Source organism: Netta rufina (genome assembly GCF_964035555.1).
Source record: "Netta rufina genome assembly, chromosome: 9".
Lineage (NCBI taxonomy): Eukaryota > Metazoa > Chordata > Aves > Anseriformes > Anatidae > Netta > Netta rufina.
This window is the reverse complement of record NC_140132.1, coordinates 15,709,726-15,734,708: the sequence shown is the minus strand read 5'-3', so window position 1 is coordinate 15,734,708 and position 24,983 is coordinate 15,709,726. Positions and strand designations below refer to the sequence as shown.

Sequence of the window (24,983 nt, the reverse complement as noted above, 5' to 3'; positions counted from 1 at the left end):
TGGAGACCAGCTGAATGCCGACAGACGTGGCCGCCCCCCAAATTCCCAATGACCTGGATTGTTTTTTCCTGCCACCTACTTGGTGGAAAAAGGGAAACGAGGCACTTCTGTAGGGTGCTGAACTGAGCTGTTCACCTCCAGCCAAATGAAAACCTCGCAGAGCTTTGTGGCGTCCACTTTGTGGATGGGCACCTCACAGCCCTGCTACCAGGCTGCAGCACTGACTGTGCCCATCTTGGCTGTGCCAATTTGGCACGGTGTGGGGCTGTGCAGCAATCTGTGAGTGGGCTGGAGGTTCGCAGGATTCTCCTTTGGAGCACAGCCCTGGGAGTGCCCTGCTCCCCTTCCTGATCCACCATGGCCCAAGTGTCTGCGTCGCTCTGGGGTGTAGCTCTTCTTTTTAAAGCCTTCTCCTGCATTAATTGGGATTCCTGCTTTGAAGAAGGCCTGGTGCATCCAAAGCCTGGCTGTGTTGCTTTGTGGTTCTGCAGATCCTGCCCGCAGTCCTGTTAATGACTATTATTTTTCCTCCAATATGTTATGATGAGACTTGTGGACTGGGTAATGTTTTCCTCTGAATGCCTCTACTGTCTGCTTTCCACCTCAGTGTCACTGATTTGATAGCATTTAAATTAACAAGGGAGCGAATTGTCAGGCAGTCACAGAAAATTAAATCAATCTCTGTGAAGCAGAGATTAAGGAGTGGTTTTTGGCCTGGGTAGGTTCAGTCACTGCTGAATAAACCCTTTGCTAATCAGCATCTGAATTTGCAGAGATTAATGAAAGATCAAAGGAGTCTTTGGTAACGACTGCAACTATGTCATCTCTGAAACAAGGATTTGTATCTCCAGCCTGTTTAAAGAGGAAGGAAAGGTACCCTCAAGCACCCTTCTTTCTCTCTGCAGTCATGGTTAGGTAGGGCGGACCACACGGTGATGTCCAAACTGGATTAAAATTAAAGCAGCCTAAAACTAAGGTGATAACTACTGGGGAAGATCCTTGGCCACATAACTGAGCCCTGTGGCTGTCCCCATACCAGTGAGGTGTGTGAGAGCAGGCAGAGGATACGCAGGCAAAGACCGGCATGGCAAAATCCAACAATTCTGCATAGGAAACTTAAGGAACAAGCAGCCTCAGTGCCTGGCTGGGATGGTGGAAGCAGTGTTTGGAGGTCCTGCAGCAGGAGTTGAGAGCTGGGGACCAAACGCACCGGGGGAATATGGGGTAATGTTGATGTGCTTGTGCCAGGAGTGTTGGTGGCTGCCAGGTGCAAGGTCAGAGTTTAGCCAGAGGTTTGGGAGACCAATCTCAAATTGTTACAGCCTGGTGGCTCTCTTTAAATGTTATCCAATGGATGGAGTGTGTGTGTGTGGAGTTGGCAAGGCACTAGAGCCTGGCTGTAAAGAACTGCTATGATTGTGCATTTATTAACAGCTTTGCATTTCCTGCGAGTGATCTGTAGTTTATACAAGATAAGAGAAGAACACCACTTTCCCCTCAGCTGCTTGTGCAAGAACAAACCTGATCTGTCAACAGTTGCTTCTCTTGTAACTAAAAACAAAGGCTCCCTAATCTGTCCTTATCTCTTTTTTTCCCTTTCCCTGGCCAGATCACTCTGTCGGATGGAGGCTTGTGCCATGCCCACATCCAGCTGGAGGGATGGGGCTGGTTTTGCTGCTTGGGAATCACACAATGAACTGTAACTCTCCTGAATTTTCTTGTATGACTTTCTCTTTTATTTCTGCAAAATGTTCTGTGAATGGAGGGTGGAGAGGTGTGTGTGTGTGTGTACTCAAAGGTCCTCAGCAAAAATACAGCTTGAACATCGAGAGCTATCAGGCAAAAGAGCTGCTGGTGGCAAAAGCTTAAAGCCCCAAAGTCCCCTGGCCATGGCTCCGTGCTCAGGTGTCTGCTGGCCCACCGTTTTGCATTCATCTGTGCAGAAATGTTGTCTGGCCAGTGGGTTTGAAGCTGATCAGCTGCCCTGCAGAGGTCTCTGTCTGCAGAAGGTAGTTTTCTTTTATCCCTAAGCACTTTTAGTAAAAGCAACTTCTCTTTAAGGACTTACCAGGGTACACAAATGTGGGGGGAAAAATACATAAAAGGAGCACTAGGAATAAAACAGAGCTTTTGGATTGATAAACAATCTGGTTACCTGGTTTCCAGCCTGCATTGTACTCCCAACTGCAGGAAGGGAGTCTGCTGGCTTTGGTGGGAATAACCTCCCTTGGTAGGAGTAGGAGACAGGACTGGAGGTGGCTGGATTGTGCAGCTGGTAGGGAAGACGTGGGGACCTTGCATCATCTTGGCTGGAAAGCTGAATCTCTCCAGAGGAGTGTCTTTGCTCCCTTATTAAATGGAGCTCGGCAGCCGGAGGGCAGAGTCCCTGGGGGCTGCGTGCGCCCTTCCTAAACCAATATTGCACAGCGGTTGTGAAGGGAACTGGTTTTGTTTCACAATTCCTTTCCACCTTCCCTCTCCCCGCTCCCCCCACAGAGCGTTATCTCCTGACATGATGCCATTAACTCTCTAATTAGCCCTGGGGGTGTTCTGGGGAGATAACGAAGCTAGAGGAGCTCAAATAAGCAGCGTGCGCAGATGTTTACCCAGGGTCGGAGGGCAGACCTGTTGTGACAGCCGATTGCCTTGGGGAGGGAGAAGCCGACCTGTGCTGCAGGCAGCCCGGGAGCAGGGCTCTCCTCCTGCCCTCCGCAACTCAGTCTTCCCCCTGAGTTTTGAAAATGGGGGAAAAATGCAGCTGGATGTCCTTGGAAGAAAGGATTGTCCTTTAGTAGCAAGCGCTTGCAGTACAATCAGGGCATCTTTCTGGCTTGCTGGCTGTGCAAGAGGCTGTATCCAGCTGCTTTCTGCAGCTGAAAGGCAGCATCCTGCCCACCACTGCATCTCTTGGGTGTGTGTTTTTTTCAACTTTGTCTTGCTATATATTTTTTTTTTTTTTTTTTTGAATGGGGAAAGTCCCTGTTTCGGTATGGAAATTTTTCTTCCTCACCTCTTCTGCTTGGTTTGAGCAGCGAAGGCCAGCTGACCACCTCTGTGCTAGTTTTTTTGGGAAGGAAGTGTGCTTTTTTTTTTTTTTTTTTTTTTCCCTCTTTAACCTGGCTGCTTGCTCTTACTGTCCATCACCCGTGTCCCCATGAAATCTTCACTGGAAAAACTCCCCAAGCTAATTGGCAGAGGCTCGTTTTTGAGCATTCAGCAGTTATTCATATGTAGCAAAGGGAGGGGGGGAAAAACCCACACATTCTATTTTTTCCTCCTCCTTCTGTTATCTCAGTCTTAATTTGTAAACATTTCTGAGCTGAGTGGATGTCGCAGTCCACAGTGACGCGGTTGATCCAGATACTATTTTTACAACAGAGTGGAGAGGTCTGAGCAGACTTTTCCCTTTGATCTGCAGGAAATTCTGCATGAAGCCACCTAACAAGCAGGCAGGTGCGTGCAACCCCCCAGCCCCCCCGAAATTACGCAATCTCCAATTAACCTTACCATTAAAAAGACTTGTGGCGATTGCTTTTTTTTTCATTTCCATGTTTTAGCACAGTTTCTGCCTCTCCAGGAGGGGTTACCGAAAACTTGCCGATGGTACCAGGCAGAGATGCTGGGACAGACCGTGTAACAGCATGTGGAAAGCACATTCCAAAGAAAAACCTGAATCTACAGTTTGACTTGGCCGATGCCTCGTTTTGGAAAGTTAGGGGTCTTGTTTGTGTTCTTCGTTTCTCAACATACCAGTGGGAGCTGCAAAGCGTTGCCAGAAGCTCTCTGGAGTAACTGAGTCAGACCTGGGAGGGTTGCACCTGAAACCTTCCAATCTAACTAATGGTAATTATTTTGGTTTCCTAAAGTGCTGGAGGTCTCCTCTTTAGAGGGAGAGAGATTTTCCTTTCCAAGCATCAGCTGCTTTGCTTTTCTGTCTTCAGCCAAAAAGAGCATCCAAAGGTTGAAGCCCAGACTGATGCTCTGGGTTGATTATTTTTTTGTCTTTTTTTTTTTTTTTGGGGGGGGAGGGGGGGGCGGGGCAGGGGGTAGGGGAGGAAGCTTATTGCACTGGAGGAATAAACTTAAACCTTGTTGCTTTGGCCTCAATGTGAGTAGAAATAATTTATTTTAACATGTGGAAGGAGGGCCTTCTCCTGCAACAATTTGCTTCCTTTGACTGGGCTGGTTGTAGGTAGAGGTTATACCTTGTTACACCAAAGATTGTCCCGCATGTGACTTTATACCATTACAGTTACAACAGAATTTACGATGTTCTCCTTGGAGAAGGAAAGCCTTTTCCAGAAGGCTCAGAAATGATAATTACAGACCCATTGCAGAGGAGTGAGCGTGCAGTCTGAAGGGGATCACTTTAGTTTTGTGACATCTACTTAAGCATTTGCAGTTGCAGGGAGTTCAGATTTTCTCTGACAGCATCTAAAAGATGCTGCCTTGTTCTTTCTAGGTTTTAGCAGACTCATCCGTGTTTAGTTTTTGGAATTTTTGAGTGCTGTCTCCTGCCTGCAGCCTGGAAGCTCTGGGGGATGCTCTGTTACCTCTGCCTCCCATGCCTGGGTGATGGTGGCCTCCTTTGTGGCACCTGTGAAGGGCTGTTTGCAAAAGGCCCCTTGTCAAGCATCTCCTTCAAGATGATAACGCAGGCTAATACTTCTGAAACACCGAGCCAGGTCGGGGCTGTGTGTACAGAGGGCAGGGATTTGTGCTGACATGTCAATTTATTCATGCTATATACACTTCTCCTCGTGTTTGACATGCAGATCTCGCTGGATAAACTTCCACATATCTCTGTGTAGCGCATCTGGGTGTTGCTTCACCCACAACCACCTCCAGCCACCTGTGGGACAGAAGATAGCAGATACCCAACACAACAGTGCTGCATTAATGACTTGGAAAAGGAGGATCTTCTGAGTTCAGTAGCACAGCTAGTAAATGAGGTTTTTTTTGCAATGACTTGCTGAGGTTGGGAGATCAATGACTGCATCTTGGCTTATTCTTTCTCTCCCCTTCCTCTTCATAGCTTTTGAGCTCATGGGCAAGTATCAAAAACCTGACAGGATTTAAGGGGTCAAAACTGCCAGTCCCTCTGAGCTCAGTATAACACTTCCCTGCTATTACACAGCAGTAAATCCACAGGTGACTTCCAGCTTGATGTCCATCAAGCTTTGCAGTGCTGCTGTGAATTGACCTGTTTGGCTAATGGTGCCGTGGCTGTGCCCTGCAAACCTTGCCTGTATCTCCAGATGAGCACTTTCTGTGGTTTTCTGGCTTGTACCCCTTTCTGAGATCACAGAAATGCACTGAGCACAGCAAGGGGTACTGGGGAAGATGGAGAAGGCAAGGGGAGGTGGCAGTGGTGTCTAGAATTGTTCCAGTGATGTAGGAAAACTCTTGTGGGCCCAGCAGGCTCCTCCTGGTAGTTCAGGAGTGCTGAAGGTGTGCAGGGCCCCAGTTGTTCTGGGGTGTTGCTGCTGGTGGTAGGTTGGGCTCTCCCTTTGCTGGGGAGGGCTCTGTGCTACTCCCTGCAGCCCATTGCTGGAAGTACCATCCCGGGGAAGCACCTCCTTGCGTTGTGCTTTTCGGTGAGGAGGGAGAGGCAATGTGCATGGTAAATGCTTGAACCCTTTGCTCTGGTGTCCAGCAGTCCTGTGCTGAGCCAAACACGCTGTGTGAGAGCGGAGTGAGACAACTGCTCAGCCTCTTATGGCAAGGAGGTGCTGCAGGGTAGGGAGGGCACTGTGATCCTCTGCTGTTTGCTCTGCTGCCAGTTCCTTTCTGCAAGTGTTTTTGCCCTGTTTTATTAGTTTTGGAAAGTAGCTGGTGGAGCTGGCTGTGTCCTTTGATTCTCAGGGTGGCAGGAAGGCAGCGGCAGCTCCTTCTGCTGTAACGTGCTGGGGAGGGCAGCCCGGGTAGCCATTACCACCCTGTGCTCACGAGCAGCACAGCCTGCTTACACTGATCTCCCTGTGAACCCGGTGTCCTCCCTTTGTGAGCCCAGAGACGTTAGGGTTAAAGGATGCCCGAAGGCGAGGGAGTTGGTGCAGCAGGGAGCAGAAGCAGCTCCCTGGGCAGGAGGCGTTGGCTGGGCTCTGCGTGGGTTGCAGGTCTGCCAGGGACTTCTCTTCCTCCCCCTATTTCTACAAAGCCCCCCACGGGTCAGTTGCACTCAGAGACTCAGTTTTCATTGTGAGTGGCCGAAGCAATGTGTGCGTAGTTAGCAATTAGCCACTGGTCTGCTTCACAGCAGGTCCTCAAATAAGTCTGGAGCACTGTCATTAGGCTGGGAGGGCAGGCGGCTGCTCTGTGATCTGGATGTTTGGTTTCCTCTCTCCCCCTTCCCCACCCCTTTAGAAAGGTGTTTTGTTTCCCCTCGTTGGATGGAGCTCGCCTGCTCTTCCAGGAGCAGACGAAAGGAGCTGCCTTTTGTTCTCCCTGTGCATCCCGCGTAGACAGCGGTGGCTCGGTGGATCCAGTGCACAGCTCCGGACTGTGGGGCAGCTCTGCTACAGGGCTGCTGGCACAGCACAGACTTTGTAACCCACGTGCGGGACCACCTACACAGGGACCTGGGGCAGGCTGGGGGGTATCTGCTTGTTCAGAGAGAAGTCATGTCAGGGCTGTTCAGAGTGAGCAGGCAGCAGATCAGTTTTATCGCAGAGGGGCTCTGAGGTGTCTTTCCAAAATCTCTCATTGCTGTGGGCACAGTGTTTGGGTGGCTTTTGCTGGAGGATACCCAAAACCTTCTCCCATATATTTGCTCAAAACCATGAGTCTCTTTAAGTTGTTTTTTAAATTTTTAATAATTTTGTTTGTAAGTGATATTACTCCTAAGTTTATTGCAGAATTACATACAAGCGCAGAGGAAGGAAGAAATGTAGCTGCAGCGAGGTGATGTCCTGTGAGCGTGGATGAAAGCACACGGATGACAGAGCATGTGGCAGGATTATGGTGCACAAAACAAGGATTGCTTCTTAGAAAGCCCCTTGTGTGTTTTGTCCAAAAGCTGCATGCCGCAGCAGCTGGAGGCTCGGCTGCGCTACTGCCCTGCCGGTCTCAAATGTTATGCCTTGATCCCTTCCCAAACGCTTTGGGCTTTGGTAGCAGCGAAGCCAGTGCCTGAGGAAAACACTAGACTCTTCTTGGAAAATAAATAAATGGAAGTTTTTTTGGAGTGGCTGCTTTGGAGCAACTCCGTGGCTGTCTTTTGAGTTCCTAAACTTGTAGAAAAGTGACAGGGGAAAGTTATAGTTTCCTTTCATTTCTTTTCTTTTTTTTTTTCCCCTCCTGTCATTTTCTCCCCCCCTTCCCTTCGCTTTTTAGAGATTGGTGATAAGGAATTCTAACTACTTAATGAGCTGGGAGAGGCCTCTCTCCATTGGAGTGGAGGACTCCAGGTGGCACTTTGACAGATTGGACAGGTAAGGCAGGAGAGCCCCACCTCCTCCTCCTCGCCTATAGTTAGGTATATAAGGGAAACTTAAATTATGCAGAGAGGCACACTCCGAGTCCTGTTATCTTCCAAGTAGCATCACATACTTTTAGGGTCTTCTAGGGGGTGGGAGGTGTTTGTCAAAATCCTGGAGCCAGAAGAAAGAACAGCAGCATTGATCAATTTGACTGCTAACATGTTGTACCTGGAAAACAATGCCCAGTCCCAGTATAGCGAGGTAAGGATTCTAGGTTTGAGTTGTGATCTCTTTAATATATTTTATTTATAGTCAAACTGCAATTTCTTTACCCCTGTAGCCCTGTTGTTAGGTATGGAATATACATTGATTTTTTTTTTTTTTTTGAAACTTTTACGCCTTTACAAACGGCAGGTAGTTTGCTGGGCTGGATACTGGAGTGAGAATGAGCTTTGAGTCTTTACATTTAGGACAATGAACTTGTTTGGAGAACTTTGATTAACCAAACATATTAAATATATATATATATATCTTTTGCATTAGAAAAGCAAGTCGAAGCAGTCGCGTACTGTGACCAATGCACACAGATTCTGTTCCTGTAGCAGTATGAACAGTATCTGTGTTGACTACATCATAACTCATTAACTAGTCTTTTTATTGCCAAAATTGCTGCGCATTGTTAGAAGTGGATGATGTTTAGGAAGTAAACCAAAAATGCATTGTAATACCCATCTTTGGTTACATTTTTAAGTAAAATAATATATTAGCAGAGGTTCTTTGCCGCGAATGTTGTGTTAGCGTCTACACCAATAACTCTTTTACACAGTGCTGTTAATATGTCGCCTTGTGACTTGCAGCAGAAAAATATTTTATATGGGTCTGTTTAAGCACATTAGAGAATAAATTTGTGTAAAATGGATGCAACCTTTTTCCACCATATGGGCGGGCGCAAGTTGAACTCAAACTTCAGATACAGCTTAGATTTTTTTTTTTTTCTAACCAACCGGGTTGATGTTTTTGTAAGGTAGAAATTGAGCAAACTGCCGCATACTGTGAAAGTCTTTGAGGAAGTTACCTGGAGCTGAGGCAGATCTAACAACAATATTGGTTTACATTCCAGCGGAGACAGCAGCTGTGTTGACACTCGTCAGAATGGCGATGCAGCAAAAGCTCTGCTCCGTCTGTGTGTGCGCGTGTGTGTTTCTGGTGAAAATGCTTCAAGTGGAGGGCATGGGGTGCGGGACCTGCAGCAGACAGAAGCTCAGCCACTCGGAAAAGAAAACAAAATAGGAATAGCATGGCCGAGAGTGCAGATAGGAGATGTGATAGCTGGTGAGGAAAAGCCTGTTAAATGTACGCTTAGGGCTTGCACACCTGGGATGGCAGGCTTGTAACTCGGGTAAACTGAAACCTGTGTATTTTCCAGGTCTCCTGTATTTCAGGGCGTGCAAATTTACGGTGTGCTCTCCATTCCTAGCTGCTTTTGCAGCCCAGAAGACACCAGTGACTATATTTTTTTTTCCTTAGGTTACTTATAAACTCTTAAATGGGGGGAGAGCACGTCTTGGTGTGTTTGCTTGGCATTATTTGTCTCCTGCTATCTGATCAACTTTCGCTGAATAGCAGCGGCGAGGCTGTAGAGTCCCTATGGTTGACTTGCTGGGCTCATCTGTCAAAGCGATGCACTCAGAGTGTTCTCGCTCCGCTCAAATGCTGCTCATCATGGTGGCAGTCAGGGGAGCCTTGTAAAAGGCTTTAGCCTTTTCTTTCCTCTTAGATTTGAGCATGATGCACTGACTTTGCTCATTCAGTGAAGCGTTGCGTGCTGTGGAAAGAAAACCCAATTAACATTGACTTGGCTGTGTTTCTGAGGGAGAGCAGTTTTTCTGGTGACTCTTCTTGAGTGAGTTGGGGACCTGTTAATGCTCAATGAAAATATATTAGGGGTGATGAACCTTGCCCATTGTAGGCTTTTGCACGGCTTCCTCAAAGGAAAACTAATAATGAATTTAAAAAATACCTTCAGCTCTCAGTGTGGAAATAGGATTAGCAATCTGTTGCAAGTATTGTCGGAGTTTAGATTTTTAGCATTGCTGCTCGTCTAGGCAAAAAGCAGCCACGCAAACTCATGAAAAACTTGGTATAGACCGTAGGTTGTGTCTAAAAATGGGTAAAAACCTTATTAAGGCAGGGGAGGGCAAGTCAAACTTTTTTGCACTGAAATCCAGTTTTAAAATGGAGAGCAGGCAGCTTCTCTCCCACTAAATCTTGTTTCCTTCCACGCTGCGTATCAGGGCACCTTGCCTGCCAGCACTGGCTCCTCATGGGCACCATGCTCTGCCCGCTGGCTCTGTGCTCCGCTCCACCCCATGGCCTGGGCCTTGTGCAAGGCCCGGTCAGGGCGACGAGCTTGCACCATGGCCTGCGGCCCCATGGGGCCCATGCCCACAGGCACAGTGGTGAATGCCTCAGTGAGATGAGTACTCTAAAACAGACAAAATCTGGTTGAGGGGTGTTTGAGGAGTCAGTAACAGCCCCAAAAGGCTGGAGGTGGAACCTGCCCCAGCCTTTTTCCAGCTTAATCTAGTCCAACGTTTGATCTGGGTTGACTATAAGTGTGGTCGAGCTCTTTGTTGGCAAACTGCTGGACTTGGTGGCCCTGGAGATCCTTTCCAGCCCATTCCTTTATCTTTAACTAGGAAGTGTGAAAAATAGAGATGTAGTGTGTTTGGAGTGGCTGTAATGGGGTGTTGAGGTGGTGTTTAACAGGATCTCTTGGGTATCAGATGTCTCTCCTACCTCGTCTCCACATTTGGCAGTTCTAGGTATTGTGCAGAAACATCTGCAGGGGAACATGCCCCAAAATCGGTGTGCTTATAAACCTTCAATGCTTTGCACAGAAGGTATCAGCAAGTCTGTCCGGTCTTGTCCAGGTTTCCTGGGTGCTGGGAGAAGAGGATGAGAGCAGTAGAGAGATTTCCTCTGGGGACCGATTCTTCTGGAGTTTGGCCGAGATGATGATGTAGAGAGTTTGGTGTGTTTGCTGGAATTAAATTAAAGCATTGCCAAAAGAATAAACACGACTTGTTCAAACACTGATAAGAAAAAAGTGCTGTGAATTTTGATTATCTCCTTCTTCCCAAAGATCTTCCTGCTCTTTGTGGGAGAGAGGCAAATTAAAGAATCTCTTTCCGTTAAGATTTTTATCGTAGTTTTGGGAGGGGAATGGGGAAATGAGTTTTATACAAAACCTTTAAAACTTCTTGTGCTCTGCTGCATGGCTTTTTTGGCAACATTCCTTCGTACTGGAAATTAAATAGGCTGGATTGCTGCAAATCTTTGATTCAGGGCTAGGATAACCTATTTAGAAGGCTGGACCTCATAAATTGTTAAATGATAATTCAGATGCTAGTGTTTGACCTGTAGTGCTCTGGATGCAAGTCTTTGCTCTTGGCTGAAGCAGTCAGGTGGGTCTGTGGGCTGCATGTCCTGAGGGAGCAGCGCTACCTTACTGTGGCACAAGAAATGTTCCTCTGTTGGGGATGTTGGTTTAGCAGACCTTAATTACAGGTTAAGGAATCGAGAAACTGAGATACAGCTGAACTTGAGTATCATCTTCATTTATGTGGAGTAGAAATGTGATTAGATTTTAGAGTCCTTGCTCTAAAGGACTAGAGCTAAACCAAGTTTGAACTTGGCTGCACACCACCTGAGGAGGAACAAGTCGTGGCCCCACTGGTGCTGCTTTCCTTGGCCAGTTTTCAGTGGTCACCTCAACTGCCTGTGGCAACTGCTCTGCCTTGCATTGCTTTGTGGCCCTCAGCCAAGCCTGGGGGGAAGGAAGCAGTCTTCCTGGGAAGCCACCTGGTCACTCCCAGGAAAGCGGCTGTCTCGTTGCCTTCCTGCAGTCTGTAGGTACAGGGGAGAAAGGCTAAGCTGTGCGTTGTTTCTTGTACGCTGCATCTCACCATACGCTAGGGATAAGTGCTTGTAGGGCTCTAGACGAAGCTTATTGAGTTTCTCCAGGGAGGTATTGGCTAAGCCTGAACCTCTCTCCTTGTCCTTCTGTTTGTGAAGGTGTCCTGGAGTTCTGCTGGCTCTAATTAGGGACACATTAACTCCTGATGCCTGGGAGGAAACTTTTCTATGAGCAGTGCAGGGTTTGGGTAGGAGCAGCATGCCTTTCAGGGGCTCCTGAGCATTGAGATGAAATTAACATCTGCACGTTTGGGCACAGGCCCTCACTGGGAGCAGGAAATAAGGAGGTGTGTTGAGGGTTGCATTACTAGTGTCCTGTTGCAGTTGTACTCCTTGTGTGTTTGTCCCTCAGTTTTGCTGTAATTGCACTTAAGGTACTAAAGCCTTTGCAAATGTGACTTCTGTGCAGCATGCAGGGGTTCTCTACAAGGATGTCAAGGTCCTGTGTAACCAAGTACCTGAGCGATTTTAAAACCCGTCCAGTTGCAAAGGTTTGCCCCGTGATGGAAAATCTAAGGTAGACTTGCATGTACTTCGTCTTTTGTTTGGAGAAGCTAGGTAGATGCTACAGCCCCTTTTGGGTCTTCCAATGAAGAAATTGAAGTAGTCTCAAAATGGGCAGCAGGAAGCTGAGACCTGCCTCTTGCCATGTGCTCCCATCTCCCTGCCAGCTGAAACAGAAGTACCGCTCTGGGCGAGAACTGAGTCTGGCTCCCACAAGGGTCTAATCTCCAGCTCTCAGAACAGGTTTGTCATGCCATGGGTGGTCTTCTAGTTTGTAATATGATGCATAAAAGCTTGGATGATATCAGCATTGATGGTAGAACTAACGTGATCCTATGTAGAACAGTGAATTGGGGGTATTATCTGGAGGAATCATCTCCTCGCTTTAGGCAGAAGGACTGGTCTTCAGCAGCCAAATGTGGGTGTAGCTCAGAAATAAGTGATTAACCTGCACGTGAGTGGGATGACTGAATGAGAATGTCCTTTAATAGACAAAAATTAAACCTGATGTCTTGTCTGCACAGCTTTAACTTCTGAGTGTGCCGTGTGTTACTCCTGCAGAGATCAGGATAGCCTGGCTGTGTGCGAAGCATTGTTATTGCTCAGTAGCATGTTTTGTGGTTTGCACAGTAAAGCAATTACATTGGACATCAGATTAGAAATTGCATTTCCATTTTACAATCTTCTGTGCTCAAAACAAGGACTAATAAGCAGCCTGATACTAGGGGCAGGGCGTTTTCTCAGTTGTTGGCAAATTAACTTGCTTCACTTGGTGGATATAACTTACACTAAATTTCTAAAGTAAAGTATTCACAGTGAGATGGAAAGGAGCAGTCCTCGCATTGAAGGTGTTTTACATCTTGAACTGGTAGTTGTAACTGATGGTCCATTTTCAGTTTGTGACTTGGCAAAAATTCTGGGAAATAAGGTCGTAGTGCTAGTGTAAGCTAACTCTAGCTGAGACAAGGTGAAATTATCTATGTAACTTCTATTAAGGTGTTTTCCATGGGGAATACAAGAACTTTTTTTTTAACTGGTTATTTTTACAAAGCTGATGGCTTCAGTCTTTCACGCTGTCACCAACACGTGAATTCTCTGAATTTCTTCTAACACAAGCACAGCTATGTTACTGTGTTATTGTGTGGCTCCCTTAGTGTGTTCTTTCTTCTTACTTTTTCTTTTTTTAAGTAACGGTTTAAGTGAAGTGAAATTGCTCAGGGACAGAGAAAGAAGAAAAGCGTTAAGGAAACAACAAAAGAAAGCTTTGTCTGCCTCATGTATGCGTTTCTATCTGGTGGTGGCCGTTTGGGTTGTATCTGCCAAGTTACGCCAAGCAGAAGGGTTTATTTCCAATCACGGCTCTGTTTTGCATGATGCAGAAACATTGCTAGCTCGGTCAGGAAGATATGGCAACCCGCAACAGGAAAGCCATGGATGTGAGAGGGTGACTCTGGTAAACCACGTGCTTTGCACTTTCTTTCCTCTGGAAGACGTTGGCTATAGCTCGTGGAGAAACTGCTTGTTTTATTATCGTGAAGGGCTGAGTAAAAGCGGGTGTTGCCTGGCTCAAGGCAAATTTTAAGTTCTATTTACAAAATGTTCCCACTGAAAAAATCTGGAAACGCTTCAGAAAGGAACTCTTGCACCGATGGATTTGTGCTAGACATTGTTAAGCCCTGTTATTTTTCTGGCACTGCCTCCAACGCCTCTTGAGAATGTGCAGAGTAGGCAATAAAATGAGTGCAACTCTTTTAAAGCAAGGTTGCATAAATCATCTGAAAGGAGAGTAGCTTCTCATATACCAGCATTAATGCTCCACTTCAACCTCTCCAGTGGAGAAGTAAGCTCAAACTCTTTTATTTGCATGCCTTGACCTGGATTAGTGTCATCACTTTTGGTATCTAATGGAATTAAAAGGAAAATAATTGCTCTCCAAGGGCGTTGAAGTTCAAATTTTTCTAAGTTGCGCACACTTTCCTAGATTCTCTGCCATCTCAGTGCTGTGATCAACTTGCAGTGCCTTGACAACTGAGGCTGTGATGTTTAGTGATACTTGAGCTCAGGCATGGTTAGGGGTTTGGGAGGGTGTCTCCAAGTGAATCAATTTGCTGTTCTTCAAAAAATTTCCTATTTTTTTCTTGTATTATTTAATAACTTGCAAGTAATCTTCCAGTCCTTGCTCTCCCACATGGAGCGTCCCATCACAGCTTTGTTGTCCTGTGAGAAGGCATTGTAACTGTCAGAGGAAATAGAGAATAGCTCTTAAATAGGGGTGAGCCGTAGAACAAAGCTTTAGTAGAGCTGCACAGGACAAATGGAGTATGCGGGCTGTGATGTGGCAGCAAGCCAAAAGAGAAGGAAGTAGAGCAAAATGTAGGGTTGAACCTATTTCTTATAACCAGGCTGGATCCTGGGGGAGGCCTGATTCTCTTCTAAACAGCTCTAAGCTGGTGAGCAGCTTTCCAGGTTTAGCTTGGCTTCTTACAATTGCTTTGTGCAAGAAGAAAATAGAGCAGTGTGGGCTTTAAAACAATTGCAGTTCTGTTTAGTCTTCTGATGTTAGGAGCAAAATCAATAATAAGTGGTTCTTCGGGAGGGCTCAGTAAATATGTGCAAGCCTTAGTTCCTCGGTGTTAGCAAAGTGGAGTTGAATCATCTTTTGGAACTTAAGTCTAAACTTGATGTTTGAGTTTACTGACTGTTATGAGCTCCCTATTTCACAGAGAACAAGCAAGTAACAAAAACGGGATGCTTTTTGTTGTTTTCATTTGTTCTTTTTTAATTATATCAACTTTGAGTGATTTGGGAGTTGATCCAAGAATACTCAATGATATCTTGTTTTTCTGCAAATCCCCTGCTGCTGCTGTTTCACCTGGAGCCTTAGTGATACAACTGAAGGAGCAGTGTTTTAACCAGGATGTGCATGTTAGTATCCAGAATAGATGGCTTGAGGTGTGATGTATTTCTGAGATTGTGCCCGGTCGTCTGCTCTGTTTGGAAGTGGACCCAGGTGGCAAGGCTGAGCACGCTTGAAAATTAGTGCATTGATTGGAGCCCAGCAGCCTCTTGGGATCGATTCCAGAGTTTGGATCCGGATTAAACTTCCCCCCAAGGACTTTGGGAAGTGGTGTACAAGGGGGCCTGGTGAAATTTGAGATGAGTCCAAGTTCCTCAAGATGGCAAGAAGACGAATGTTTTTACCAAGGGCAAGAGAGTGGGAGGAAACGCCCAGTTTAGGGAGGGAAGGGGAAATATTTTATGGTGGGGTAGTGTCTGGGAATGAAAGGGATGGATTGTGTCTCGGCAGATAGGAATCTTTCAGTTTTAATCCACATCTAGGAAGTAAATACAAAGACTTTTGCCGACTTCTGGGAACAGGGAGAGGGGAGGAGGTGCAGCGCTAGGCTTCTTGGTCGCGCTTCTTGGGTGGAAATCCCTGTGCTGCAGAGCTGAGGTCCAGCTGCGTAAGGAACTGATGTGTGGGGGCTGTGGTGCCTCAGGAGCTGGTGTGAACAGAACAGGAGTGGTTCTCCTGGCCTGTGGCTTCATATAAACATGCTGTCAACAAGAGTGTCGAGTCAGCCAGTGGGTCTCTCTGCCGTATGGGGAATGACTTGAAATATTTAATCATTTTGCCTGTTCTTTGCTTGTTTTAAGGTAACCTTGTGATGTGTTGGTTGTGCTTCAGAAAATACGTTTTGGGTGTGCGGTTGCTCAAAGTAATGAAAATCCTGACTAAATGCTCTGTAGAACTTGGATTCTGAAAATTCAGGTGTTTCCAAAATCTCTAATAGCCTCTGCAAGCCTTTATTGTGACCTCACTGCTGTAGTTTGTTCCATTTTATCCATAGTATAAAAGTTGACTCCCCCAAGGAGCACTGATGACTGAGTAGAGCTAAGCAGATACGTGATTTTCCCCCCAGCCCTTTTCCAGCAGCAGGTAAGTGTGCAAGAAGTTCCTGAATAGGAAGCTAGAATACACTGGCTAGGTATGATCTAAAGTGACTAAAATATTAGTCACTTTGCAACCAGGAAGCCACCACGTGAACATTAAGATGGGAAAAGTGTTGAGACTAACCTTTATCAGGCCCCTGTGCTGAGTGTCTGGAAGTAACAATGCTCAAGTTGGAGGGGTAAAGAGTTAAGCATGGTATTGGATGGAGACTAATGGGTACATTATTATTGTTTTCTTAATGAGCAACAGTTTAGAACCCCTTTCTGCATTTGGCTACTGAAATCACATGCAGTCAGGTGGCTGCAAATAACTTGGAAATACCCTGCAGTTAGTTCAGCTAACTACTTTATTGCAAGAAGCATCCACTAATATTATGGAAATGAAGCAGAAAAAGTTCCTGTCTTTCTGCTAGCATGAGTGCTTCTGTACTGAACAACAAATCCATCAACTTCTCAGTTTGGGTAGTGAAAATCCTTCACAGTCAAGTGTCTCAAGGCAAGGCGCGGATTTGGAGATCTGCCTTCCTGCGCTCATGTGAATACTGAAGTCAGCAGTACTGTACAGCAAGGGGAAAAAATGGGAAGTGATTTTGGTTGTGTTATTCAACACTGGAGGGCCCGTAACAGAGCACCATGGAAATTCTGTATGTGTGCATTATGGTAATGTGACTTAAATGGCTGAGAAAACATTCTTGATGGCTGCAAGAATTACGGAATGAAGTCGCTGTGGAAGGAGCACTGCCTCTGCATGCATTTTGTAGGTACACACGTTCACACTGATCCCATTCTCAAAGGCCAGCTTTTTGGGGTGGCTTCCTGGTTTTGTGTGCCACTGTACTGAATCCCAACAGGTCCTCGGGTGCAGGTGATGCCAGCTTGCTGCTGCTTGGTGCAGGCCAGGAGCTGCTTTAATATACCAAATAAAGCCATGTGTTAGAAGGCAAAGCCCTGCCTCCTTTTGTTCTCTGCACTTGGGGTATAATCAGGATTTGGCAGCCAGTCCTCTCAGCTCCCTATGTGATCTTGCAAGCTTTGCAGTCAGTGGTGCTGCTTGGGTCTGTTTGGTGGCTCAGGCTTTGAGATGTTATCCATGTGTTTTGTCCCGTTTTGGACAGATGCATTGGCCGAATATGATAGAAAATTTGGTCGATCTTCCTTTTTAATCTGTGGGGACTCTCATGCTGCAGTATAACCCTTTTTGTTGCTTGCTGTAACTTGTTTTAATTTGCCCTTTGCCCTCCTATAACTCTTATTGAATTCTTATATTCTGTAGTTGTACCACGCTTCAAAGAGTGGGTGTGGGGGTTTATGCGTGGTTTCTTTGGATTTTTTTTTTGTTTAACTACTTGATTTATTTAACTTGCAGATGATCTGAATTTCTCGTTCTGACTAAAATGCTACCTAGCTGGAGTATTTTACCTTGGTGTCTGAAAACTGACGTGTTCTGCTTTTATTGAGCATAATGATGAATTTGGGAATTAACTTCAGCTCCTGGTGCTGTTCGGACCCTGATTATTCATTGTCTTTGTGCCCTATGGTCATACTTTGGTGGTTAGTGTCTGCCTCTCGGCGTGGATGACACACAGATATCCTGTCCAGCCTAATGCTGCCCTCTCAACGCAATAAAATGCTGCATGTCAGAAATGACTGATAGCCATCGATGATTACCATCCAGTTAAGAGTTCAAGAAACAAGGCAACTTTAATCAACTACTGGAGTCTTCCTTTCCTGCCCACCCAACCCCAATTCTGTATTTTAATCTGTTCATTTTATATTTAAAGCTACTTTTTTTTCTTTGATCCAACTTCTCAGCATTGCTGTACAAACCCAGTTCATGGCGTTTCTGCCGAGTTGTGGTCATAGAGTTGCTCGGCCACTAAAATTAGGCAAAAAAAAATTAGGCCTTGCTTTTTCTGTTTTTCCTGTTGTAGGTCTTTGTCTTCAGTTATGTTTACATCTCTTGGGAGCACGAGGGGTGCCTTTCCAAATAGTCTGTGCTTTCTGGCTCCTCAGATCTTTGTTGACACTGTGCTGTCCAGCTGGTAATAAGAGAACATGGGAAGCTCTTGGCCTCTGATTTAGTTCTAGTAAGCTGAGTGTTTTGGGTTATTAATCAATTTGCTTTAAAATCATGGAGTTCTTGTGTCCTATTATATCTGGTATCTCACAGGATGACAATTTTTTTCTTGTCTGTTTATATAGTTTTCAATTACTTACCAAATCGCTGTGCAGAAGCTCAGTAAAGAAATGACTGCATATGCATACACTGAGGTGGTTGTTGGACTTTTTTCTATTTTAGACTACCTGAATTTTCAAAATAGCTAAGCATAGCCTAGAAGCTTACACAAAATGATTTTTTTTTTTTTTTTTCAGAATTGAAGTTGATTTTGTTGCAAGAACACTTTCAAGAGCCCAATTCAGAGGGCTGTTTTTCCCTGCATTAAAAGCCTAAAATGCACTATAGGGAAGTCATTAATACTGTTTTTATGTGCATTGAAAAATACTTAGACAGTACAAGATGTTCAGAGTTAATATTTGTGTGAGATGGATGCACTGTCATTCTATTAATCCTTGAATTAGACAAACGCTTTTACCTGAATTTGTGGCAGGTGGTAAGAGTCAGGAATTACAGGCATTCCTGCTTTGGGCTGTGCTTGTTTTAAAAGGCACCCTGCTTCTGGCTGAAAAATACTTCTTGCTGAGTTAAAGTAAATGAATTAACCAAGGGGCAAAACTCAAAGTTTAGTTAAAAAGGAGAACAATTGCAGCTGGGGGGAACGACATGACTCCAAAGCTTGCAGCCTTTTGGGCAGACGGAAACTTGCCCTTATGCTGTTTTTTCATGAACCCGTGTTATTCTCCAGGCTTACAAATGCCTGCTTTTTCGGACTTCTACTCAATGAGAAGTTCTGTTGAGGTCAACAGAGCTGTGTCTGAGTGGAAACGCACACAGCTGGTAGTCTTGCTAGGTATGGCTCTTAAACCTGTGCTGTGTGTTAACCTGAATGGTACAGACATTGCGTAACATGCACACTGGAGTAGCTAATTCCAGTGAAAGCTGCCCAGCCTTTCTTCCTTCTGCCCGGTATACAAACACAACATTTTCATGCATGATGGTGTGTTTTTCGCAAATTTCTGGTGCGTGCTGCCTTCTGTTTAGTGTGTGCAGCATTGCCTACCAAGCTGGCTGCTGTCAAAGGGCTGATTGGCACCCCTGAAAGGGAAGGGGTGCTTTAGGTATGCACAGCAGGCAGTTCTTTAAGCTTATATATCTGAACTTTAAACAAGGTTGCATGGCTTCAGTTGGTTGCTTATGTTTACTTGGTGTATAGTATTTTTTATTTTTTAATATCTGGGTGAAATGAAGGACTGAGTTTTTCTTTAGGTTGTGCTTGCATGTTTGGTGTTGGAAATTGTCTGGGCAACCTGCTGGGATTGTCTTAACTGCTGAACATGAAATACTTGTGCAGGAATATATTGGATATATTAAACTTTTATTTGGAAGGAGAGTGTCTTTTTTCATTAATATTCCTGTACCTAGCTGCTTAAAATTACCATGGTTGTACTTAATGCATGGCTCAATAAATCCCCTTCTAAATAATTCAGGAGGCAATATACAGAAATACTCGTGTTCCCTGCTACAGGTGGAATTGAGCTGAGATGTTAAACTTCTGGTTTTGCTGTGGCTGGTCAGAGAGCCAGGATGGGAGCTGCTGACTGCAGGGCCACTTCTAGTCCAGCACACTCCATCATGCCAGGACTCAGTAACGCTGCTGGGATGTGAAGGAGTCTCCTCCCTGCTCGGAATAAGCAATAACCCAACAGTAAGATTATTCAGGTCGATTTGATTTGCAGTAGTGCTAAAAGCCATGACCCATAGTAATTAGAGTTTAGGTTCTCAGGCCCTAAAGCTCATATCTTGGTAACTGTTGATATCTTTGGTTGAACCAAAGTTATTTGCTTGCTTGTTCTTCACATCGGGTAAAAGTACACATTATCGCTTCATCTGAGGGCTTCCGAACGTTTGTATTAAGCTGTACGGTAGGTCTGGAGGGAAACCTCTTCAAAGTAGACCTGCTGGCTTTGCTGGCATTTTAGAAATGGAGCTGGGGGGAGTGCAGAGGCTGTGTGACCTGCTGCCAGCACCCGGGCTCTTAGCAGGCACCTGGGCCTGATCTGGTGTTGAAGTGAGCATACAATTCGCCTCCATGGCCAGGAGGCGGCCTGGGTGATGTCCACAGCGAGCCTGTTCCTCCCCAAAGGAGTGCCAGCCTGAGATCTTTCCCACAGATCTCTCTGCATCAGACTTTCCACCAGTCCAGGAGGGCTTTTTAGTCTTTTTTGATGAGAAAAGAGGCGAGAGATACAACCCAAATCACACCTCTCGTTGTGATGAGTTAGATATCTGTTTCAGCTTCTGCCCTGATTTTAGCTGAGGGGCATGGGTGGAACCCTTAATTTCTTGGCACTTCTTTGTAATGGCACAAGCACTTCGCCTACATCACGTATTGTATCAGCTGCCTTCTGAGCAACTGGTGAAGCTGCACAGTTCTGCAGTCAGCACTATCTTGATTAATAATTATGATAGAAGCACTTCTGTTGAGCTTAAGTGCTTTATTTCCACCTACTAAATCCTCTTGTGGGAAGGTCTGAAAAACTAGGTTGATTCAAATCTTTTTTTTTTGATACACTTAAGGCATCTGTTTTGGATGAGCCTTAAGCACCCTGGAAAACAGACGTTCCACAAGCAGCAGGATGAATGTTCTCCAAGAGGAAAGGGAATCTTTGTCTTGTCCAGCACTGAAATATCACCATAAATTGTCTCCTACTAGGCTTCCAACTGCTAGTCTTGGTGCATCAGTTGGGGTGCAGTTAGGGGCAAAGCACAGAAGTAGCAAAATGCTTTGTAAAAATCTTCTTGTTACTAATGTCCATGGTAGTTTACTATATTGGTTTCATCGCCTCATATCTTTGAAGAATAAGCACCAGTGGTGGTGTTTTGCAAGGCTTTGAGTAGCTGAACGCTGCTCTTGAGCCATGTAGATCCAGCAGTTACAAGCTAAGACTTTGTCAGCGTGTGTACGCAGCATAGATAAACGTTTCTTTGGAGATATGGAGAAGGGTTTTTATAGGTAGAGTTGGAGACATCAAGGGTTTCTACACCTGAGGCTGGTAACTTTATTTTCAGGTAGAAAACCTCAAAACTCTGAGATGTTGATAGCTGAGCAGTTAAAAGCTGGATGATGCTTTTTTGTTTTCTTCTATGAAGTTTCCTTGTAAGCTTTTCTTCACTTGTGTGACTCTCCTTCATGTGTGGGTAGTGAGAGGGTCTCTGTGCAGTTGTATCACATAGCCTTATTTCTTAACACATTGGACTGGAAAGTGGGCTGCAGCCAGAAAAAGTGGGATACTTCTCCTGCAGAGGTGGTTCCCAGTTTGGGTCCTGTGCACTGGAGCATTTGCATTGCCCTCTTGTGGCAGGTGCCCTACTGCAGCTGGGACTGGGGATTAAACGATTCTGCAGTCTCCAGTCTGGTTCTTAATTCAGCGGTGTCTCTAGTGAAACCGTGGCTTTCCTAACCTAGAAGCGTGAGTTAGCATGAAAACTTGAAAGCGGAGCTGATGGGATGTAGGAAGTGAAACTGATAGTTCGAGATGCATTATCAAAATGATGTCCCAAAATACGTAGTTGGGATCTAATTGCATCTCTCTAATTATTTGCAGTTAAATTCGCCTGAAGGCTTTTGCAATGCCTCAGCGATATTAATAGTTTCAGAAACCTGGTATGGGGGGGGAACAAAATAGAGAACCAAGGCTCTGAGAATTAGATAATCTGTGCTTTCTTTTTTCTATTAGCTAGCACTCTTGTTCTGCCAGGCATCAGCGGTGGGACTAGATCCTGCAGTTTTTTCAGAAGAATTCCCCACCAAAACCAGAGTACGGGCAAAACTTTGGGCTTCCAACCGGGCAAGGCTTGATCCCTGAATTCAACCACTTTCTGTACATGGTGAGGGGAGGCTGTGTGTGCGTCTGTCTGTGCAAACACACGCCCTGCAGCCTTCCCTGGAGGCTGCTGCCTTGCAGACGTGCCCGCAGCCCTTGATGTCTTTGTTCTCGCCAGCGTTCGCCGTCCGCAGCCCGGCTGGGCCGCAGGAGTTTTATTGCGGCGGGAGCTGCTGCGCGGGTGAATTCCAGCGCGCGCCTTCCCCGGGCCTGCTGCCCCTCTAATTGTTGTGTTGTCAGAAGGCGTGTGCCTCCCAGAGTCTTATCTGATTCCTCCGGGGGCCTTGCAAGCAATTCAGATGTTGACCCCTTGAGCGCAAACAACTCTTTGCGCCGCCCGCCTCGGGGCATAGCTGGGAGGTTTAGCGCCAAGCCAGCAGCTCCCTGCACTTTGTCACCGGGCTGGGGGGCACCTGCAAGGGGCCAGGGAAGGTGAAAGGCTGGTGGGACTCAGAGGGAGACAAGAGGGGAGTCGGACAGCTGCTCGTGTCAGCGCTGGGATAAGTGCGAGGAGATTAATAGTTATTTAAGGAGCAAATGGGGACATGGCATTCAGCTGTGGCATGCGAGTGTATAAATGCGGTGGAATGGCTGCTCCGCTGGTAACATTTAGACAGATGGCCCCTGGACTGAGTGGAATGACAAGGATCTTTGATTCTCATAAGGATATCTTAAATTTTAATGGGGTACTTATTTTTTTTAATTGATGTCTGGGCAGCACCATCAGCATTTCCAGACCGTGCTGCCTCGTTAATGCTGACTGGCCCTTTGGTCATCTTTCCCCACAATCTTCAGCAGTCTGGGATTAGGAGAAACAGTCTTTAAGTGAAAGCTGAAACACTGTTGTTTTGCTGTCTGAGCTGGTTTAGGAGACTGTTTTCATCACAGTCGCCTTTTCATCATTCGGCTGGTTAGGGAGCGCGTCTGATGCTAATCTCCATGAGAAGTAAAACAACCGAGCGATACCTCGGTGTTTTTTTTTGAGGTGTCTTTAGGTGTTATTAGGGCTGGAGGTGTGGGACTAATTTTGATTAAGTGATCGAAAAATCTGCTTTGTTTGTACTATGGAGCAGAAGGGTGGAGAGATGTTTTGTTTTTTTTTTTGACTAAGTACAAAATTATTGACCAGCAAAAGTGTTCCTGGTGCTGCACATCAGCATCCCAGCACCTTCATTACAGAACTAGCCTCCAGCAAAAGCACATCCCAGGTCCGTTAAATAAGTCATGGGTGGTTGAATAACCTGCAGGAGATGCGACATAACTGTCATCTGCATTGTCAAAGCTGCAATCTCCATTTGGAGAAGGTGATCCCATCTGGATCATTGTCCTGCAACAGCTACTTCGCATGCCTGGAGCCTAGCTGTGGGCTCTCTAACAGAGGCTCTGGGACATCCAGTGTCTTCTGTGCTGCTGTGGATGGGGAAACTGAGGCAGAGAAGGTAAATGACTAACCCGAGGCAACACGGAGAGTCACTGGTTCATCCAGGATTAGGACTCAATATGTAATTGCTTTTATTACTCCACTGCCTGGAGGCCTTAGCCAAAGCAGAGGCCCATTAAGCGCAGTGCTTTTTACATAGCAAGGAGCAATCCTTGCCCTGGAGACCTTGCAGCCTCAAGTAGGCTGAGGGTGGAGGGGGAGGCAAGGTGGCTTGCCCAAGGACATGGTGTGCTGCTGGCAGAGCAAGGGAATGAGCCAGCTGTCCCTCCTCTCTGCCTGCTCCCTCTGCAGACCATCCCAGCTCCTAAAATTAATTCCCCTACATTATTCCCCACAAAACCTTTTTGCGTCTCAGCTCGTAATAGCAAGCTGCATCACCTCTGCAAGATCCCATGTGCCTCACTGAAGCCCCAGGAACACCAGCCTCACCTCGGGCTCTTGATTAAATGCTCCATAAAAATATTAGCCTTTTCCAGACAGAAGCAAAAGGAAGAGCCTGAGGTGAGGCTGGTGCTCCTGGGGCTTCAGCGAGGCAAAGAGCCTCTGCTGCTTGGCTTATGATAGAGACTTGTCCTGGAGCCTCTCTAGAAAAGGAGTGACTGTAGTAAAGAGGAAGGTCTTTGGCAGACTGGCTGAAGTACTGGGAGATACCCAAGCTTTAGAGCTCTGGGTGGGATTGAAACTGGAGGATGCGGAGGGAAATGGGGTGCCTGTCCCCTCAACTGAAGGGAGGAGCCCAATTTCTGTGTGCCACGTCCTCTGCTAGTGGCAGAACTAGGTGTGTTTGTCACTGCATGTTCCCTGGGTGATTCCTGAGCTGATGGGGGTGTGTGTGTGAACCACAGACATCTGTCCCTAAGATTGGCACAAATGATGCCCTTCAGACGAGCACAAGAACAAGACTACGTGTACGTGGCTACATGTCCCACTCACCTGCTGTCCTGCGTGTCTGCAGCCAGCGCTTGCTCTTTTTGGAGGAATAAAAGAATGGTGTAATAGTGTAACTCCTTCCCTAGAGTATTTTCCTAGCTCCCAATTTTTTGTGGATAAAAATTATAAAATCAGGTAGGTTGCCTTGATGGATTATTCTCCATCAGAATTTGTCTGATGTCGTCTTGACCATATGTAGGCTTCCAGTATCCCTGATATTGGAGTCCCAGGCATAGGTATGATTAAAGGCTCTCTGGGCCTCTTTGCTAGCGAGTCAGACCAGTACAATTACTACCCAAGTTAGTGCTCCTAAGTGTCACCCTACATAGTATGGTCTGATCTGTGAGAAGAGGAATGGTCTTTGGGTAGAACACAAGACCATTGGATGATGTAGCCTTGTAGAAGATGGAGCCAGCTGCACTGTACTGAACCTGATGATTTTCATCAAGTTATAGCAATCCCTGCAAAAGAAAAGGTCTGGATCTGGGTGTTGGTAGACCCGGGGAGCCTGCCTCCCTGCGATAGCTTGCTGCCCTGTGAATCATCTCCTAGTATGCAATCTCGTTTCCCAGCTCAGCTACATGCTGTTGATCTACTGTGTGGCTGTGCAAAGCTTTTCTTCTTTGTTTCATTTACTTCTTTGTTTCAGTCACTGATGGAAAATTGGGTATATTCTCTGCAAATATTCCTCCTCTTTGAGTAACACATGTAGGGTGGTGCTGAGAGCATGCTGTACATCCTCCATCACGAAG

General features: G+C 46.0%; 1 protein-coding gene across 6 annotated transcripts in view; it reads left to right on the top strand.

The window, feature by feature from the left end:
- TP63 (tumor protein p63) overlaps nt 1-24,983 on the top strand; it is a 102,251-nt gene that overhangs the window by 25,290 nt on the left and 51,978 nt on the right. The gene's annotated exons all lie outside the window — the stretch shown is intronic.